The sequence below is a fragment of the Phalacrocorax carbo genome, chromosome 6 (genome assembly GCF_963921805.1).
Source record: "Phalacrocorax carbo chromosome 6, bPhaCar2.1, whole genome shotgun sequence".
NCBI classification, from domain to species: Eukaryota; Metazoa; Chordata; class Aves; order Suliformes; family Phalacrocoracidae; genus Phalacrocorax; species Phalacrocorax carbo.
In genome coordinates, this window is record NC_087518.1 from 3041651 (window position 1) to 3047289 (window position 5639).

A 5639-nucleotide genomic window follows, 5' to 3' on the forward strand; every position below is an offset into this window, starting at 1 on the left:
CTGATTATTATTTTTTTTCCCCCCCTCTTCTGATTGTTGGGATGGAAAGAAAGAAATTGTTCGGGGTCTACATTGCGTTTTAAACCAGTTCGCTTCAAAAAGTTACATGTTTAGGAAAGAGAGTTTCAGCTTCAAAGGCTGCGGGCTCGGCAGGCGAAGGACAGAGAAGGTAAGAAATAACATGGAGAGAGAGCATCGGTTGCCATTCCAATGGCAATAATCAAATTGAAACATCAAATCCTTCATCTCAAACTCTTTCTGCTCTCCCTCATCTGTGCCCTTACTTGTGTGTATCCACCTGAGTAATTCGTAGCTTCAGCCCCAAGCTGTTTCCCTCCCAAGGTCCAAGAGTTCCAGTGGTTTTTCCAGCATTCCCTTTATCTCCGGTTTCTCCCACAAAGAAATGGGCAGGTGAATCCGAGGAGGCTGGGTGGTGAAAGTGCGGCGAAGATGCGACTGGAGACACTTGGAGGTAAAACTAGTCGGAGGCTTTGCAGGCAGGCTCGGCAAAAGCAGCCCGAGGGAGGGAGAGGTGGGGTGAGCAGTGGAGCAGGGGGGCGCCCGGCAGCAAGGGCAACCCACAGGCACTGGTGGAAAGATTTTTAAACTGCATAAACATCTGGTGAATCCGAGGCTTCCCCCAAGCCCATTCCTTACACGGCGTCCGAAGCTCTGTACCGGGAAGTTCAGCTTTTCAAGTGATGTCCCCAGAGCTGCCAGCTGCGGCGGGAGTGCCCTGTTGGGGTTCAACCAGCAGCACCAGAAGTGTGTCCCAGTAGTCTGGTTTAGTCACCAGTTTTAGGAGAGTGTTCTCTGCACTGGGTTATCGAGGAAGCAGCAAGATACTGTTTGAGCTTAACTCGCAGTGCCAAAATCTACTTTGCTTGAATTTGGTGTATGACGTGGGCTTAATCCTGCTTTGGGGCTCAAACCAACTTCACTGGCCCTACGTGACGGTTTCGGCGTGTCCTGCTTGCTGCCTCTTGGCTGAGGCCGTCTCGGCTGCTCCGGCCGGCGGCGGGCGCCGCGTGCTCAGCAGCAGCGTTTCGCGCTGCTCTCCCGGAGGCAGCATGGGACGGGATGATGGCACCGCGTGGCTGTCCCAAGCATGGCAGTTACATAGACCCAGCACGGGAGTCCGGACTTGCTAAACAAGTCTAATTTTTAAGTAAACTCCCTGTTTTTCTTGGTTTTCCAATATTTTCAAAGCAGATGCATGTGAGATTGTTTAGGCAGTGCTTCAGCCTCTTTGTGCCGGAGGAAACCTTGCTGGGCTTTCCCAGGTACCTGCCCTGTTTGCAGATGCCGGTTTCCACACCGACCGCACTGCTGATGCAGGCTCTCCTAGCACAGCATTTTTTGCTCCCCCTGAAGCTCTGCAGCGTGCCACGAGCTTTCCCGCTCCTCTGTATTTTAAGACCTTTGTGTCCTTCGAGAGCTGGGAATCACTGCTGTTACAAATACTTAGCTAGTATGGATTTGGGATGGCTGCTGCTCCATTGGAAAAGAAGGCCTGCACTTTTTTCCTAAGCATTATACAAACTCAGGAGGACTTTGTGACAGCGGCACGGCGTTTCCCATGGGCGCCGCCGTGTTGCTGTGCCACAAAGCCATAGGCAGGTGGCTGTGGGAAAGCCGTGGAGAAGGGCAGCTTCCCAGCCTGTTTCTCCCCGTGTAGCTTTGCCTAGAGGGCCAATGCCCACACGTGGCTCTAGGCTGTGTCGTTTGGGGGATATGCAGGTAGTGGAGCATGTTGAATTGAATTTCAGGCTCTTAAAGAGCTATTGTATTACCACTTTATAAAGAAATTATCTAAAATGTCAAAGCTTTAAATCCTTGTCCTCTTGCTCAGCCTGATAATGAAGGACACTTAGTGTCGCCACCACTAGCGCTCTGCCAAGGTAACCTAATCTTTACTGTCCCACTGGAACTGGAAGCAGCTTTGTAAGGGAGGAAAAGGCATTATTACACTACAGCCAGTCACGCTCGACAGTGTTGTGTAGGCTTTGTTGATTTATTGACGCTTACATGAAAAGCCACCCACCTGAATGAAACCCCTGGTAGAGCACTAGGTAGCTGAAGACATTATCCCTGCCTCTGTTGAAGCCACAGAGAAATTAAGGCTCTGAGGCAGAAACATGCTCCACAAGTGCCCTGAGCTGCGTGCTCTCCCACCCCGGCCCGCGTCCCGGCCCCTGCACCCAGCGGGTGACTTGGGCTGAGGGTGCGGCAGCTGGGCGGCGTGCGCTTAGCCAACGTCTCCCACAGCTGGTCCGTACGAGTGCGGGCATGTTTCGGAGCAGGGCTCTGCCAGCTCGGGTGCAGCAGGGCTAGGGCAGGATGTTAAACCTAATTTGCTTTTATTTTTTCAAGCCAGTCCTCCCCCTGTAAATAGGCACACGCCTCGTCTTACCTCCGCAAGCGGCCGTGGGGCCCTTGAGCCCTCTCCCCACGGTTGGCTCCGGCCCAGCCCTGCAGCACCATGCGGGGCCCTGGGGCTGCCATGTTGCAGGGGCAGCTCTGCCCGTGGGTGCTGGGGGGGCTCTGCCCATGGGTGCTGGGGCCTGGCAGCCCCCGCCACCGCTCCCCGTGCACGGGTGACGGAGAGGGAGCGCAGGTACAGCTAGAGAGAGCGCTCTCTGCACACGCGTATATGCTCTATCTACCTATGGCTCCTAAACTTTATCTATCTTTTAACCAAAATATAATATACAGAATATATATTAATTACATATAATGTAGATTTTTGTGTGTGTGTATATATACACACAGATGTGTGTGTACATATAAGTATGCATCTACACACAGGGTACAGTGGGTATGTGTCCATAGTTGTATGATTTTTTAAATATAAATAAAAATATAAATAAGATAGTAAAATATATTAAATATATATAATAAATAATCTGTAATAAAAATACATCATAATTAAAACCATATTTATATATATATAAATCTATGGTTCCTAAACATTTTATATATGTGTGTATGTATATGTAAAAATATATGTAACACAAACTACTGTAACTTATCTGTTTTATTATTAGGTATTATTTGATTATATATTTTTAATATAGACTATACACACACATATATATATTATGGTTTGTTTATCTGTTCATTCCCTCAGCCGCTCGTTCCTACGCTGGCTCAGCGCGCTACTGTGGGTGCGGAGCCCAGGCAGTGCCCCCCGCCCCGGCCGGGCGGCGGGGGCTGCTCAGGCGCTGCCCCGCGCCGCAGCCGCCTCGGGGCACTTGTGGTGAGGTCCCTCTTCTTCCCTTTGCTGCCTGCCCGGGGTTTATGGGCTCTGCAGGGGGAATTGGCCGTGCCCTTCCCCCTTAAAATGCAGCCAAGCCAAGCCGGCCTTTTAATCATTTTTACAGATCATTACATCTTGAGAGAATGGTAAAACCCCCCCTTCATTAATCCTCAGCAGCCATCTGCGAGGGAGAGCAGGCTGCATTATTTACCGTTTTGCCCTTCAGATGCGGGTCCCTCCCGGGCCAGCCAGGAGCAGGGCAGGGCAGCAGGCGAGGGGTGTGGGGGGACCCCCCAAACCACGGGGGCCCTGGGCTCCTGGGGACGGGTTGCTCCGCAGAGAGGGGCTGCATTCCCATTCCGCTGCCCTGGGCTCCAACTGGAATGAAAGTCAGCTTCACCCATAGGAAAAAAAAAGTTTGTTTCATTTTTCTTTGCAAGCTTTTGGGATTTGTCCCCCCGAGGCCAAGCAGGTATATGGGAAGCCTTAGTATTTTACTCTTTTCCCAACAAACCCGAAGATCGATGGCCTGAACTGCAGTCCTGGCCGTTTGGGAAGGGCTGGCACCCTGGGGAACAGCAAAGCCTTGTCTGAAGTGTAACTTTAATTAAAACGCCTTGCAGATACCGTTTAATTAGCCAGGTAGGCCATAGGAGAAGAGTACTTCAGTTGACCATACACGTGTCAAACTGCTTCCCCTCTCATCCCCCAGGCTGATATTTAAGGAGCCGGTACACCAGTGCTCATTCAAACATACCATTTTTCCAGACCTCGAGCTGGTGCTGCTTCCTTACAGTGCGCCAGTGTTTGGGTTTAATGCAGCGCCGTTTTTAATAGGGTTCGATGCCTTTGAAATACCATAAAACACAGCAACCAGAACCCTCAAGCAGAACATGATTTTCAAATGAGCGATTTGAGCAGATGTGCAAACGACACTGAATTTGGGGCAGGCCTGTTTTAAATTTAGATGCTTTCAGGAGAATCTGTTTGTGCTGTTTTTCGCTACAGCTGGAGATTGTAAAGGTTTCACACTTGTGTCCTTAAAAATCTTCCTTCCAAGTGGAGTTTGAGCCTGACAACAATTTTGGATAACAAAGCGTAGTTGTTGCTAATATTTTACCACCTTCACAGAAGTCGCCTTAAAAGAGGCGTTCTGTGAAATATTCTTTACAAGTCTCCTAGAGTATGAAATTCTATACTCGTCTGCCTCCCAAGATTTCAGCAGTTCAATAAATTGCAGAAGGAGGCTTCAATTTAATTACATAATTAAATCAACCACCATCATGTTCTTATGAGATTTGCCTTATTAACAGAAAAGAACAGCACTTTTTTTGTTCCCTTGCTGTCTTCCCAAAGTGCCTAAGTACCTTCAAGATGATTTACTTAACGTAGCTGCCTTCCTAGAAAAAAAAAAACCAGCTGGAACTATGTGAAAGCATGAAATGCTGATTTTTTTGGGGGGCCCTGCTCTGGTCTTACTGCCATCTAGTGTTGCGAAATGATATCGAGGAAAATGAAATCCAAACGATTTTATTAGTTACCATGGTTTTGTAGGAAAACTTAAACCTGCAATAAAGTTAATACACCCAAGAAACGCTCTCAGCTACAGCTGTTTCTCTGTGCTCTTAAAAGCGCCCCAGAACAGCCAGGGATGGCAACGCACGTGTGTTCAGACCAGCGGGAACGAACGGCACTGCTTCAAAACCCCACCTTCCACAGCCTTGCTCGAGCGCTTCGGTTCAGCCCAACCATGAACGCTTCACCCAACCTGCTATGAGTTATTCGGTACTACGTGCAGCAACTCCCTCCTTGTCTAGCCCTCCTTCCCCCTCAGGTTTAACTAATAGTCCAACCCCTTTGCTTCTCATTTTTTCCAAAACGTTCCTAATAAATAGATTTATTAATTTTAAAGGGTCATATTATTTAAAATTTCCTTTTGAGCTGAATTCAGAGCACCTTTTTAACAGGATCTGTAAGGATAATTAACGCAGAAGCAACACAGGGAAGATCCTGGTGCGGTAGGAGTAGGGATGTTACGACTTTTTCCCAAAATAATCCCACCAAGTTAAACAGAACACCTGCAGATCAGAGGGGAGGTGAAGGCCCCTGGCTCTCACTACTGCGAGTTACAGGAAGGGATGCGGGGAGACCTACTGAAGGCAGACTGGCACCTTCTCGAGCGTGTTGTTAGTACTACAGGACTTCGCTCGGGGTCCCTCTGTTCAGGCACACTCACGCCCTCACCTGAATTCTACCTGTCCCTCACTGGGGAAGAAAAAGGCCAGTTGAAAACACACCGTAGAACCCTTTGCCAGTTTTCTGTGGGTTTAGTTACTCAGTGATAAAGGGGTTACTGAAAAACTACGGAAGAGTCAAGAAG